Source organism: Thunnus albacares, chromosome 5 (genome assembly GCF_914725855.1).
Source record: "Thunnus albacares chromosome 5, fThuAlb1.1, whole genome shotgun sequence".
Taxonomy (NCBI): domain Eukaryota; kingdom Metazoa; phylum Chordata; class Actinopteri; order Scombriformes; family Scombridae; genus Thunnus; species Thunnus albacares.
In genome coordinates, this window is record NC_058110.1 from 7,645,843 (window position 1) to 7,662,041 (window position 16,199).

Sequence of the window (16,199 nt, forward strand, 5' to 3'; positions counted from 1 at the left end):
GGTAAACTGTAAACTTCTACTGCGCTGTTGGCCAATAAATTTAACTTGCATCAAAAGTTTTCCTTATACTGAATAGAAAACTTTGTCTTTCCCTGATGTTCTTTTCCTTCTGCTGTCTTTGCCCTCCATCTTCAACCCTCTCACCTCCTGTCTCCGTCTCTCCTTCAGCTACTGGTACAGGCCTGTTTGGCTGGCAGCGGGCAGGAATGCATCCTGAGTGGGCAGAATAGAGGGAAGGGTCAGAGGCCAAGGCAACACAGAGCTGATCCCAGAAAAGCCACTGCCAAGGTAAACACACAGTGAGAGAGATGGAAGCTGTGGATGTAAATAAAGAAAGATTACGCTGGTTTGACACATATCCCTTCCCATCTGATTCACATCCTGGAGCATTAACTATCCCAATCTGCTCTGAGGAGAGCGTCACTGGCTGAAAGAAAAAAACAAACAAAAATTTAAGATCCTTAAGTTTTTTGAGATTTGGGATGTAACAGCCATGTTCTTTCTGAAATTATTCAGTTTTTAAAAGTGCAACAAGTACAAAAAAGAGTGACCCAGTGAAGTGATGCTTGAAATTTCTTTAACACCTGACCAAAACACTGGATATAAGATGAAATGTACATACAGCAGATGCACAATTAGCTGCCTAGCTGCCTTATTAGCAGAAATAAATCTAGTAAAAAGCTATGTCATTGGCTAAGTACTTCTCACATTGATTTTGCTGTTGACAATTTGTTTATGGATCTATTTTAACTCCATTGTTGCAATTATGTGAGTTTCTTGATAACTATAAAGTCTTACAAAGTTTCTGCTGAAATGTTAAAACAGGTCAAAAACACAAAGTGTTGTTCCACCCACATATTATAGCTCTTTTTAAAAGTTTTTTTTTTCAGCTGTAGTGAGAATATAAACTTAGGCGACTCAGACTGCAGTTTATTGTATGTGTTAATGTAGTTAGGAAGGAAAGTTTGGAGCGTATTCATACATATATTCTATCGATATTCATACAGCAGAAGTCAGTGCAGAGGCTGCTCTTCCACTCGGCAAAAACTTTTTTCTTCCTGCCTTGCTGTTTTTATTCAACGTCTCCTTTATGAAGTGTGACAGCTTCGATCGCCTGGAGACTTTCTGTGTTCTTACTGTATCTGATTGTAGACAACACAAGGTCATCTATCTGGTGCAAACAAGACTCCCGGGGCGTCCGCCCACCACTATCATCAACTGACAAGGTTAGTGCATTCAGTCCGATGTAGAGTACGCATAGATTACACAGAACAATTCTTTCCGTCTAAAATCTCAGACTCTGGTGCCCTGAGAACCTAATCGTAGTAGGAATTAACATAATCATGACACATAAAGTTCAGTGTGTAGAGGCAGCACAGCACACGTCGCATATTTGAATCAAACTATTGAACAGTAGCACAGAGTGACAGTTTGTAACAATAATTCTGTGGTTCAGTTTCGTCTGTTGATGTGTGAAAGATCTTGTCATACAAGAAGTCTTTGTTCACTACACAACTTATTTTCCTTATCAAAAACCCGATGCAGAAGATCTTCATCTGTCCCGGGAGCCCTGAGCAGAGCCAACTTTTAAAAAGACATCATCACTTCAAAACTTAACCAATACAGTCCCAACATAATCCCAGCGGTATGCAACCAACGCAGTGTCCCATCATTCACCGAGCCACCATATAAAACCTCTGGAAACAGTTTCAAATATGTTTTCTAGAAAATAGAGAAAATATTCACAACTAAACACGCAACAATCAAAGTAAAAGCTGCTCATCTCAATGTTTTATATAAACAGTAGATGAAATGACTGAATGAATGAGTGAATATTGAGCCAGGTGGGAAGAAACACAACTCCAAATGGATGCTAATGTTCCCGAGTCTGTGGGATACTTAATAACAAAATGTCCGCCATATGAAGTATATAAGGTAATAATATGTCAATGTTGTGCTTACAGGTTGTTGTGCTGCCCCCAAGTGGCCAAAAAAGTCATTTATTGCAAGTTGGGGGTGGAAAAAACATCCTTAGCTATTATTTATCAAACTCAAAAACTCTAATCTGCTTCATCAGAGCTGTGTGATTCACTGACAATCACACAGTCTGGCAATATTAATAAATAACTCCATGCAACCTGCATCACATTATATTTCCAAATCCTGGTTGGCGTCACTTTTTTCCAGCTGAGTCTCACCTACTTCAAACCAGTGAAAACAGCACAGACAGAAAATGATGTTTTAAAGTAGGCGAATACTCCCGTGTTGTATTTCAGCCCTAAAATCGATCTCATCTTTGCTTGGAAATTTACTGAGAGATATAATGAATGGAATATTTGACACCTGCTTGTTTTATTGTGCTAAACTTTGCTTTCAATGGCCAAAAATCAGCTCACTTTGTCCATGTTGTTTGACTTTGACAGGTGAGAGCCAATAACACTGCTTCCTGCTGTTCATTTGTGATGAATTTCATTTTCAGTTGTAATTTTCTGTCTTCAGACCCTGCCTGCCGTTATGTAAAATAGACAATGCAACGTGCTAAAACAGTGTAATCTATTGTTAAATCGGTGGTGCTGGATGGAGTGGGTTTATGTGCGATGGGCAGATGGACGCTCGGACCAGGCAGGTGGGGCGCTAGACGGACAGACTGGAGGGAGGGCCCCACGCCGTGGCCCACAATGCCTTGTCTCAGTCTCTCATGAGATGAGACGCCACCTTTTTCCTGCCCTCCATCCCCATGTTTCACCCACATGCAAACAGACTCGCACATATACAAACACACCAAGCTCATTTGTGTAGGAACTGAAAAGAGGCAATCACTGCCATCTGTTGTGTAGACTTAAGGATTTCCCTGCTGAAGCACAGCAGATGTTCTCGAGAGGGAGAGAAGGAGACAGAAAGGCACTTCTTAGTATTTTCCCCCTTTTCTTTTCTTTTTTCATTTCTCTTTTAGGGTGAGTAGTAGTGTGCCAGGGTTAAGGTTTACCTTCCCGTTGGGAGTACCTGTGCTAAAAATTCCTGCATTTCTAACAGTGAGTCAGGACTCTGTGGCAGCTTTAGTGCCAGTCACCAACACAATGGTATGAAAAGAGAAATGCAGTCATGCAAAAGCACCACTGACAATAATTCTGGGCTTAGTATCGATGAGAAAATACTGCTTTTATGGTGAGAGGAGCTCCCAGTGTGATGAATATTGAGGTACAGGCACTCTGCTGTGGCGAGGCTGTCATATTACCTCTGAATGTCATGATATTAAAGAAGAGTGCAGGTACAATATAGAAGACAAGTTCTGTGTGTGTATGTGTGTGTGTGTGTTTGTGTGTATGTGTGGGGGTTCGTGTGTAAAGAATGGGAAAAGAGCTGAGTGGGCTTTCTGCAAGAGTGTGTTTAGGGGACACAAACACATCAGAAGATACAAAAGGAGTTCAAACAATTCAAAGTGTGTGTACGTGTGTGTATGTGTGTGTATTCATGCAAGACACAAGCTCTTTAAAGCTGAGTGTTAAAAGTGGTAGGGCTGGAGGCAAGGCCATCTATCAGAACAAGGTGCAGACAGGCAACTCCCACAGCACTCTTTTCTTTCTCTATTTCCTCTCATTCCAGTTTTCTCTTCTTCTTTCATAACACTATTATCACTCTATTGAACTCACCATCATGACATGCATGTGAATTTAAACATAGTGTATAAATACTGAGTTGCAGGTCATTTTTCTGTGATGAATGCCAAAATTTTCTTTAGCCTTAAAACTGCACTAATCTCTCATTTTTGTATAAACAGTGGATCAAAGTGGTTTACTTTAGTGAATGACTATCTGTAATGTGAAAGGGGTTGCTCAGAGTTCACAATTATCTTCTGCAGTTCCCTACAGCTCTATGAAGCCTTTAAGGATATTTTCGCTAATGTTGATTTTTACAGCTCCAAATTCCACTCCCAACAACCTCGGTAATCAACAAAATAGCTCTGAGAAATCTACTATAGCTACCTGCCCTACACTTAACAGTAAACAGACGAAGTCAGCGACTAGCTGGTGAACATAGTAGTGGAGCATTTAGCACATAAAGAGAAAGAGACCAAAAACAGAGAAAAAACGAAAGCGAATATTGGACTCATTCATCAGGTGGCCTGAAACCAGACTTTAAATGCATGCTAGACGTTCTGCTGGACGTTCAAATAGGCAAGTGTTTCCCATAGCAGTTTTATAAGGTGATGTACAGCTTGTTCTGCTGCCCCTAAGTGGCCAAAAAAGAATTTGTGCAGCTTTCAATTTTAATTCTTTTTTTACTCTTCTCCTGTCCAACTGCACCTTCTATGGTTTGTGAGATTAAATCTTCCATTAAAGATTACACGTTACACGTAACAATCTGTTTCATGTCCTACAGTAGGTTGACAGTGGCAGCTCCTGTCCTCCTGTGCCTTGGCCCACAGCACACGGATGGTATTATATTATAAATACCAATAAATAAATGGAAGGTGGAAATAATGAAATGTAATGAACTGTGTGGATTGTCAAATTGGAAACCTTTATTTCTCTTTATTAAAAAAAACTACATTTATGTTTGAAAAAACACAATAAAGTGTCTCATACACAACACTTTTATAAGTGGAAAGGCTTGAATAGTTTTAGTATCAGCCCGTGTGTCTGAATTTCAGGAATATCAACCATTCATTTTGCAACAGTAGACTGGAGGCTCTGAATTAACATGCATTATACATTTGATAGTGCCTCTGTTTTATCAAACAGCATATATTAATTCAATTTAGTTATTTATTTTAATTTTCAATGATTCCTTTTTTTTTCTCTGTATTTTGTTTTGAACATTTTGTTCAGCTGTAGACCAATAACTCAACGGAACAGCTGTGCACCTGCATTTCTGATTTCATAATGATGTTTAATTCAGTTTTTATACTGTGGAGCAATAACAAAGTGACCTCTGCTCTTGCTTAAATTAGCAATTAAACTGTAGATCATGTTGGGTTTTTTAGCTTTAATCATATTTGTCTGCCCTCAGTATAAAGAAACATTTATCCCTGCCAGTATTTCAACATTTCTGAAACAGTGTATCATGGCATTAAATAAAAAAATAACCTTATAGCATTTGACATTTTGCTGCCTGCTTTGGTCCCACCCTAATTTGTGATGTCATACGACCTTGCTGACATCACTCACCATGGATAGAAAGTTGACCTGTTCACATGCACCCACTCTTTGGCTGACATATGATCTCTGGAAATTGAGTGCAGAAACACGACAGTAATGTAAAATCATTGAAACTTTGAACACAGCGTTGTTGAGCAGTTTGGAGTTTATCACCTGGAATAATAGATTTCTTCTAAACGATGCGCTCTCTAGCCTTCCGACCCATATCCCCATTATTCTCCTACTTCTAGAGCTTCAACAATTAGTTTATTAATCGATTAGTTGACAACTATTAAATTAATCACCAACTATTTTGATAATTGATGAATTGTTTGGAGAAATTCCCTGAATCCAGCTTGTCAAATGTAAATATTTCTGATTTCTTTAGTCCTCTATGACAGCAAACTTCTTTGGGTTATGGACTGTTGCTTGGGATATAAGAAGACATTCGAGGACATCCCCTTGGGCTTTGGGAAACAGTGATCAACATTTTCCCCCCATTTTCTGACATTTTATGGATTAAACGCCTAATTGATTAAACAAGAAAATGATTGTCAGATTAATCGATAATGAAAACAATCGTTAGTTGAAGCTCTACCTATTTCACAGCATTATCTTACACACTGAACACCAGACATGTTTTCCTGTATAATGGTGCTGTTTCAATGCAGCGCCATAGACGTGCTATTGATTTTGCTCCGAGTGATTTTCCACCCTGTTTCTGGATCCTTGGCAGGAATTTTCTTCCTCAAAGACAAGGTTGCCAGGGCAACAGCCCCAGGTTAAGATGACTTCAAAATTCTGGTTTGATTCCACTTGCAAGATGTGTGTGTGTGTGTGTGTGTGTGTGTGTGTGTGTGTGTGTGTGTGTGTACGCTTTGTGTGTATGAATATGTCCTCTTTGTCCGTGTTAGTTTGTGTGTTTTGTATGTGTGCGTATGACTGTACGTGTGTGTTCATGCTCGGGTGTGTATTCCTGATTCTTCATGTCTTTACTTCTTTATCTACATATATCTCTATGGGCACATACTAGTATATTTCTTCTTGTATTTTAATTTCATTTCTGAGTCCAGACAGTAGTTGATATAATGTGACCACGACTAGCAGCCTTAATGGTAAATAAAGTTGATACTGTTAGCAGTCCAATCCACAGCCTGGAGGAAGTTCTAATGCGCCAAAAGGCAGAGTAGTATTAGCATGTGCAAATAGGAAGCTTTACCACAGCCACTGGCAGAGTGTGCTTGAGTATGTGTATGTGCGCACCTGTGTAAGTGTGTACTCAAGTTTTCATTAGTGTGTGTTTTCTTGCACCGTCTGCCTCAGCGTGTTTGCATCTGTGTGAGTGATAGGAATAGAAAGAAGAGAGCGGTTGCACATACACAAGGATCTCTTCTATTTTGCCGTTACATACTCTTGTGAAGCTATTTGTTTGCTGTCCCCTCCCAAGAAAAACACATAGGTAGTGAGACAATCATTTTACATTGTACCCACCTCAATATGAAATCATACTGTTCAAAACAAGTCTCACAACTCTTACAATAGACCTAAGTGTGAGCGAGGGAGGGAGGAGGGGATCAGAAGAAGAGAAGACAGGGGGGAAAAAATAATTGTTAGGACTCTCTATCATTATAACGTTTTCATACCAAAAACCTATTATGATGTTTGCAGCATGATTACATGCTGAAGAGTATGAATCTATCTGCCTGTGTGTGGATGTATGATATGTGTCTGTTTTTAGACGAGGTAATTAGAGGTAATTACAATGCGACCGTATCCACCGCCAGCTCTGCCTCGTTCTGTTCCAGCAGCTGTATCATGAGAGGCAATAGATGATGTTGGGCTTTTTTTAAAAAAAAAAAAACAAAAAAAAAACGCATTGAACATCTTTTATCAGGTATGTCAAGCCACATCATGCTGATACTTGAGTACGGCAAGGATGCCAGAGAGAGTCACATTGCCGTCGGGCGATTGAGAGCAAAGAAAGAAGGAGAAGAAGGAGCGTTGTGGGAGTGTGTGTGGAGAGGAGTGGGAGAGTAGGGGGAAGACAAAGAGATGAAAGGGAACTTTTTTGCGCTAGTCATATACTAGGACTGCAGCGTGTCTGTCCACCGTCATTCACTGTGACTTGAGCCCAGTTCAAGGAGGATGAATACTATGATTAATATCATAATTATCCACTTTATAAGTAAAAAAGACATAATTTCTGTCTTCTTTCAGTCATGATGGAATTTTGGCATCTTCAGTATATTTGCATTTATCAGAATATAAATTTTGCAAATTTCTAGTTTTCAGGATAATCTACATTCCAGGTCTCAATATGAGCCATTTATCTTGCAAAAAACATGTAAACAGTGGATCTCTACCCCCTAATTGAACAGTGGGGCTTGTCCATGTGGATGGACGGATTGTTGGTTTGGCTGTTGATTTGAGGATTGATCTGGTATAATTTCATTATTTTTATTTCATAGCCATATTTCCTTCACCTTCACCATCATTTGATCATATTTCCTTGTGCTAATTATGTCTTGTATGGGTATAAAATATTTTTGCACTCTGAGGTGAATACATTATGTATCCAGACAAAATAATGATATATTTAATATAAATAAAATAATTATTGCTTATATAACATCACACTTATCCGCTAGCTTGTGAGTCACCGCAGCTACCTGAGTAGAATCATGGGTCAGCAGTGTGTTTGGATAACAAAATTGGCAAAAAGTTACATTTCTCGAAGACTGTTAGTTTAGGGTGGCCAGCCGCCCCATAAAATATGGAATTGTTCCGTAATTGGAAACTAAAAGACATGTTCTGTATTGAACTGATGTAGGATGTGCTTTGTTCTGGATTTTTGAGAATCAATTCAGTGCAAGTCTCTGGGAGAGAGATATTACAGGTTAGACTATTAATACAAGGCAATTTGTATATGATAGAAGGAAACCCTCCTGCTCTGTTACCCCTCAGTCTGTCTCTCATGTTATGTTCCACTTCCCAAACAGAGAATGACAACCAATGAAAAGTGTGAGTGACAGCATTGCTACGATACGCCTGACAGTGGCACAAGATTTAAAAACAGCAACCTACAAGCGTGGTCCACTGGCAAAAAAAGAAGAGATAGTAGAAATACAGAAGGGAATAGGAAAAATATTACCAATGGCTGGGATGCATGAGCAAGAATTTGTACCAGGCCAACTGCGCCGTTTGTCACAGGGTTTTCTCCATTAGTCACGGAGGAATTTGTGACATCAAACAACATGCATCTGGAAAAAATCATAGGAGAAGTGAGAGGCTGCAGAGGGCACAAGGAGCACTCTCAAAGTTCCTTCACAAAGGTATTTTAGACTGGTCTGTAGTGTTAGACCAGTTCTTAATTTTGCTTATAGATTAGTCGAATGCAACTTCGACTGTTTCACAAAAATAAAGACTGATTAATTTTAAGCCAAAAAAATTAGACACCTTACCCCCAGGCTAACTCAGGCCTAAGACCCATGTTACTATGGTAACAATCAGTGACAACAACTGACCAGTAGCACCCAACAAAAAGAGACAAAAAAGAAAAAAGAGGAAAACTTTTCTTTCTTTGCATCTTGTACCATGTTTTTATTTCTTTTTTGAATGTCTTTGATGCTCCTCTCAACTGTGGGATTAACGCTGTTCACTGTTGCTGCAATTTTTTTCCATATAAGATTTTTTTTGTTACACTCTTCACTAAATTTTCCAAGTAAAATGTCCCTGTTGAATTCCTCCAAAAGACATATATTTTCTGCTGGGTAAATGGAGCTGAGCGGCTGGATGCAGTTACTTGGTTGGCCATTTTTTTTGTTTTGAAAAAGGTCTTAATTTACCCAGAATTCATTGTACCGTAGTCCTACTTAAGATGGTGAAGAACTAAACTGGTATGTGCAACGGATGAATTTAGACGTCTATCTGAAGTCTGACTATCTGTTATATCTAACCCATAGTCAAACCGGCCCAGAGGATGATATGGTATGTATAATAATCATATTGATTTTATAAACTCAAATCTGGTTGTAATTATTTTCACTATAAAAGTGAAAGTGTATCATATTTAAGGTTCATATAATGTAAACAGTAACAGCTAACAGCTGAGTAGTAAATAATATTTGCTATTTTACTTATAATAATTATACATACTAAATATATATATATATGTGTGTGTGTTGTTGTGGATATTTCTGAGCGATGGTTAACACTTCAGTGGAGAGAAGCACATACGAGCCTTTGATGTCTTATTGCTGAGAATGTTTAATGAAGTTACTTAATCAAGGAGAACTGTAAACAGCGAACATCCAAGTTGGTGTAACTCGGATGCTGTCTCTTCCCGTTCTGCCCTCTGACAGTCTGAGTGTTAGTATTTAACCCAAGCAGATTGGCCTACGATATGAAATCTGGCTACATATATATATATATATATATATATATATATATATATATATATATATAAAAACAATTTATAGCAATATTTTTGTAAGCATTCTCACTTCACTTTTAGTGCCTAAAAATTTTGCACAGTACTGTATATATACGTATATATTACCTTTTACACATATCTTACAAGTCCAAATAGCTCATATACATATACTCTACAGGTAGTTAATATCCTATATACATAAACTATTCATATATACAGTGATATTGCATCCTTTTTTCTTTGACTGCTACTGAGCTAGCACATATCTATCATACTGTGAAGCACAGTGTGAGCTACAGCAGTTCTGACTGTGTGCTTAAGCTGACTCACTGAACACTGACTGACTCCAGCGTTGCCAGAAAGATGTCCTGTGGGAGGACAAAAGCCAAGGCAGTGGTCACAAATGTCCTTGCTCCAGAGGCAGTAGAGGAGGTGATCAACAAATTAAAAAGTGCTGAGAAACCACTCCCATCCTCTATACAAACAGATGCCTCTAACAAGGGCAATCGTAAGAAGTTTCCTTTGGCCGTACAGTTTTTCACTCCAGAGAGTGGGGTCATCAACAAGTTGACTGATTTTGTTGAAAATACAAATGAGTCAGCTGAAGGAATAGTCAATACCATCCTGAGCTCTCTTGAAAACCTTGGCCTGACTTCGGATCATGTATCTTCAGTGCAGACAATACAAATTTTAATGATGGCATCCACAATTCAGTCTTCACAAAACTGAAGATAAAGTCCAGCAGTGACCTCCTCCAAGGCAACTGCCATGCACATATTATCCAGAACACTATCAAACATGCCCTGGATCAGCTCTCAGTGGATGTGGAAAATATTGTCCTTGAAGTCCACAGTTTCTTTTCCATCTCTGCCAAAAGGAGAGAGTCCCTAAAGGAGTTGTGAGTCTTTTGTGATGTTGAGTTCCATGAAATCCTGCGCCACATGGTGATCAGATGGCTGTCACTCAACCCTGCATTCACCCGCCTGCTGCAGAGCTGGACTCCTCTGAAGTTGTATTTTATCAGCACTAGTGATGACTGTTCAAGGCTCCTGCAAGCATTGCTGATGTTGAATGGGGATACTGTTGGAGTTGAGGAGGAGGCTGATTTTGTGGACGTTTACCTCTTCTTCTGTAATATGTCCTGTCTGTCTTTGAAGAGGTGGACAAGAAGCTTGAGAGAGATAACACCACATCAGCTGACCTCTAGGACATTATGCACTCTTTTCTGAGAGGATGAAGTCAGAGATGAGATGATGGGTTCTATGGCTTCCTGACAAAACAAAAGCTTCAGCATCTCTCTCCATCTGATGCTGATAGGAGTTTGTGGCCTTCTTAAACACCGCCATCAGTTATGTCCAGAAGTGGTTCAACTTTTCAGAGGACAACTGGCTCTTTCACCTGACATGGAGAAGATCACCGAGCAGCCTCACCTGGTTGGCAGGCTTAACATCTCCATAGATGAGCTCTATGATGAGTATGTCACTGCCAACAGCATTCTAGAGCGCCTTACAGAGCATCAGGAATGGGTGTCCAGGGGAACAGCTGAGAGGTGGATGGCTGTTCTCCAGGCAGCTGGCCTTCCAAACATCCTGGCTGTGGTGTCCTTTGTCCTCAGCATCCCATCCTCTGCTGGGTATGTGGAGCGGGTTTTCTCTTCAATGAAAAATAATTGGACAGATGTGCGGAACAAATGTTCTGTTGCACTAATGAAGAGAAATGTCTTGCTCAGAGTTTTGCAGTGCAGCTCTGGAAGATAAACGACTACTTACTGCTGTAAGAGATCAAAAAAGTACGGGTGGAAAAAATAGGCCTCGACCAAATTCAGAGCTGCTTGTGCTTCTGGAGCTGCTTGTGATGTCCACTAGTTCAGTTCTTGTGATGTCCATTAGTTCAGTTTGTTGTTTGATGTCTTCCATGGTTCAGTGGCTTTAAAATACATACATTTCAATAATTAATTGTAATTTGGTTTAGAACATTCCATATAAAATCTAAAATGTTTTGCACTAATTGAAATTCTTTCATAATGCCAGGTCTGTTTTACTCAAAAGAATATGTTTAATTTGTACTGAAAATTCTTGAATGAGTACTTGCCAATGTAAAGATGAATTATATCAAAACTGTTGTTTGCACTGCACTGAAAAAAGTAAAACAAAGCTGTTGTTGATTCAATGTGTTTTTTCTCACTCCAGTAGCAGAAATGTATTAGTTTGTTCATTTAAACTAAACTTTCTAATTCATGTTTATGGTTGAACCTTTTTTTTTATTTGGATACAATATAAACTGGCAGCGGATCATCAAACTGAAATTATTCATTTGATCAAGGCATTTTTACTAGATTAAAGGGGACCTATTATGTTCATTTCCAGCTCTATATTTTTTTTTTATCATGGGACTCCACTAGAGTAGTTTTGCATGATCTACAGTTTTAAAAAAACCTTATTTATCTTATACTGGCCCTTTATGCAGCCCCTCAGTTCAGCTTCTGTCTCTTAACAGGCAGTCTTAGCTCCTGTCTTTTTAAGGCCTCCTGATGAGCCCTCTCTGGTCTGATTGGCCAGCTTTCGGAAGCCTGCCAAGGGGCAGCCGTATCAGGGTCATGTTGAGTTACTGGCAATGAAAACCCAACATTTCATGCTTTACTGCGTTATATTAAAAGCTTTTAATGACTAAATAACAAGACTTTTATTGTGAAGAATTTACTGGAAATTAAACGTGTTCCTTACTGAATTAGCAGAGCTTCATTAGTGGCGCTAAAAGATATATGGAGCTCTTTGTTCAGTGGATCAATTAGAAATAATGAATCAACAGGTAAACTACTTATTTTACTTTGCCGTGCTGTGTAATGGAAAAACACTCACAGTGTACCAGCTCGAGTCATGGCTTGATGTGACTACTCCCAAAATGTCAAAATGTTAGTCGAGCAGTGCAGTGAACTCGCACACTGTGCGTGGAGCAGATTACCATATAAAGAAATCCATCATGAGCCGATTTGGCTTGGGCTGAAAGTAGAAAAAACTGTTGGAAACCGACTATTCAGAGTAGTCTGCAGCCAGTGCCTTTTGCTCACAGAGAATACTTCTACCTACATTTACCTCATTATTTTGACACTTTGGCCATGTTTAATATGATCATCCAACATTGTAACATTATATATGATTGAAAATAAGGAAAAGGTAGGTCCCCTTTAAGCATGCAAATTCAAAAAAAGAATAAAGTTTGCATACTGGTAAAGTGAACATTAGTCCAAGTTATTCTGCCCTTGACATTGGTTGTAATTTCAGCACTCTCGCTTGATAGCCTGTATTAGCTTGTGTAACTCAGGTAACAAAGAGTTAACAACATGGAACGCAGGTCTGCTGCAGGCTAGTCAGATGCTGGGTGACACTGTAGGGCAGCGTCGGAAATTAGCAGGGAGCAAGGGCAAAAATGCCCCAAGAAATCTCAGAATGCCCCTAAAAACCGTGATCGAGGGGCAGAAATTGCCCCCAAAATTCGAAAAAAATAATTTTATCTTTACCAGTTTAGGTCAATATCCTAATTCTACATGATGCCATCATTTTATTTTCATCCAATTCATTTAATTTCAATTTCAACACACAAACACAAACAGCGCTGTTGTTCACACTACGCACTACGATACCTGACAGAGGTGTTGCAGTGAAGTTCGCTGCCAGGATGGACCGCTACCTCCTTACAAAAACTCTAACTGCTCCACCCGATGAAAGCAACATAAGTCCTAGGCCGTCACCAACACCACCACCAGCAAGCAAAATAAAGACGAATAAGACGGAAAAGAAAGTTGCGGCTTCAACTATTGAAAAATGGAAAATAGACTGGCTTGGTGTCAAATAAATGAATAAGACGACTCTCCTCTACTGCAAGGCATGCAGGGCTCACCTGCCCAAAAATAGCCTGGAACCGCGAAAAAGTAATCACGACTTTATCAAAGGAAGCGAATAGGTCAAAAAAGTGTTCGGCTCATCGGCACCAAACCAGCAAACATAATCGATTTGCTTATGATAAGTAATACTAACGCTAACGCTAGTGTCTTTTGTCTGGCACGTTAGCCAATATAGTGTTAGTAATTTGGCTAACTAACGTTAATGTTAATTCATATACGTGGGTCTTGCCAACCGGTGGGGTGATCATTGCAGTTTTACAGAGGCTGTTTTATACTCTCATCTCATGTATTCTCACTTTTTTATACAGATATACCACATTATAGCTGTAAAGGAGATCTGTCACTAAGCCACCTTTGCTTTTATTTTTTTTTTCACTGAACAAAACTGGCATAATGGCACCGTGTGTGCTTTCACATAGCATCCCAGCAAGATGTATAACACAGTAGCGTCAGCTCCCTCTCCAGCCATGCCAGCTATCCCGAAGCTTCACACAGACGTCCATCCGGCTATGACTACCTCCATAGCTGACTTATTGGAGGAGCAACTCTGCCCCCCACTGTGTGTTCATACCTTTTATACAGAACAGCGAGGCGGAATAAAGGCGCAGCATTCTCGCCTTGAACAGGCTGTGTAAAAAGGGCAGCAACTAACATTAATGGGCTCAGTGCGTCGAGTGAAATGAGCTTTTATTCCCAAATCTAGAACATATTTTTTACTAACCACTGAGGCAGTGCTGGATAATCGAGTCTATTATGTTATTTTCATCATGTCATCTTGGTCAAAACCTCAGCAAGGATAAATTTGGAGATGAAATAAAGAATGCTATTGAAAACTTGAGCTGAAGGCATTTCCAGAACTGCATCAATAAAGAAGGAATATTACACTCATTTTGGCTCTTTGACAGTACTTGTAGCTTCTAGTCTATAATATTGTAAAACTGTGGCATACAACGCATCAGACCCACAATGACAACGGTAGACTGGCTTTGACTTGTAGGAGGTCTGAATATGACATTATCCCCCCAACCAGAACTTTTGGTCAATTTAATTAGATCAAACCAATTAAATATCGTCATGATCTCAAGATCATTATGTTATACTGTCATCTAATGGTTTATACTGAAGGTTCTTCCCAAATAAAAACTTAAGTTGTTGAAAGGAAATTGATGAATTAATTTGCTTTTCATGTGCTTATTATTGTTTTTAGAACATGTAGACAATTATTACAAATGAGACGGTGTTTACTGAGGAGGTTTTGGTTACACAAGGTGATGATTACTGTATTTATTTGAATCTGCACTCATTTCATGTTAAAAACAGCAACTTTATGCACTAATTACTATTTTTGCCCCCAAAATTTAGTAAATGCCCCAATTTTTTAGACAGTGGGGGCAAAAGTTGCCCCCCCAATTTTTTTTAAATTTCCTACACTGCTGTAGGGAGAAGACCTGCTGCTGAACATCTCAGATAAACAGTAAAAACACAATATAACATTGTAAAATCAGAATGGTAACAGCCTGTACTTTGTTGTAAGCTCCTGGATGTGTGTGTTTGTGTGTGTGTATGTGAGGCCCTGTTCACTGAAACCTGCACATTGACACAGAGAAACTCCCTGAGTTGCGGTAAAAATGGGCTTGTTCGAGATGAACAGCGCCTTGCCTGGAGAGTGGATGAGATCAGGCGGCAGCAGCAGGGGGCGGTAACAAAAAGCTGCAGTCAGGTCAGACAGTTTCCAGCAGCCTTCAAAGAATATACAGAAAGTCACAGAAATAGTTTCATTCTGTTAGATCTGATCCTGATTTAATAAAATGTTATCAGATCAATTTACTGAAGCTTTTATCCACACAGTCACTGTTTTAACAGTGTTCTGTATGATAGAGTAGGCCTTTAACTAGCAAAATGTCCTGGAACCCTGTGATCATCAAAACAGTATTTATTCTGTAATCTCCGATACTATTAAACTATTTTACATAGAAACTCAACAGATAGCAGGTGGACCACTACCGGGTGATCAACATGCTAACCGTAAATCAGCTGACTTGTCAAACTCATTCACATCTCATTCCAGAGATAAAGAAATTTAAATGATATAAAATTATTTTTATTCAATGTAATTCAGTTTATCTTGTCTTGAGTATTTGGGAGATGTCTTAGTGTAACCTTTTCGCTTCTTGTCTCTCCTGCACATTTGTTTATTTACTTTAAATCAATGTATAGCTGAGTATATGCAGGTGTGTTTTTGTAACATATGTGTGAATGTCTTTGTGTATCTATCCAATCTTTAAATATTTTATTAAAAATGTATTTTGTAATGTGCTAACAAATAAAAGAATAAAGTAAAACACCAATCAGTACTCAATATGCAAGGGGACAGAAGCAGAAATAGACATTACATCCTTTATCTATCAAATATTCAGACTGTCAGGGCTGCACATCTCTACAGAGGAGAATCTTCATGTCCCACTTCTTACCAAAAGTTTTACGTTATTTCAGTTCATAATGCTGACAAAAATTACATGATTACATAATGTTCATATTGTCTATCTGCAATATTTGGTGGTGGAATGTTTTCTGTCTCTAGCTGATAAAAGTTGTCATCAACACATCTGAATTCTTACTACACAATCAGACTAATAAAATCAGCTCTTTGATCAGGTGACAGCCAGGCGTTTCCCATCATATCCCGGGTCTTGCAGTTGGTGGAGAGCAGCTACGGCGCCAGAGCAGG

The 16,199-nt window shown here is 39.1% G+C and overlaps 1 long non-coding RNA gene across 1 annotated transcript; it reads left to right on the plus strand.

Moving 5' to 3' along the window:
• Window positions 1-3,412: 3,412 nt before the first annotated feature.
• LOC122982486 lies at window positions 3,413-15,972 on the plus strand. Its single transcript, XR_006403461.1, has 3 exons — window positions 3,413-3,423; window positions 12,779-12,784; window positions 15,846-15,972. It is a non-coding gene; the product is annotated as an uncharacterized LOC122982486 (long non-coding RNA).
• Window positions 15,973-16,199: the final 227 nt, after the last annotated feature.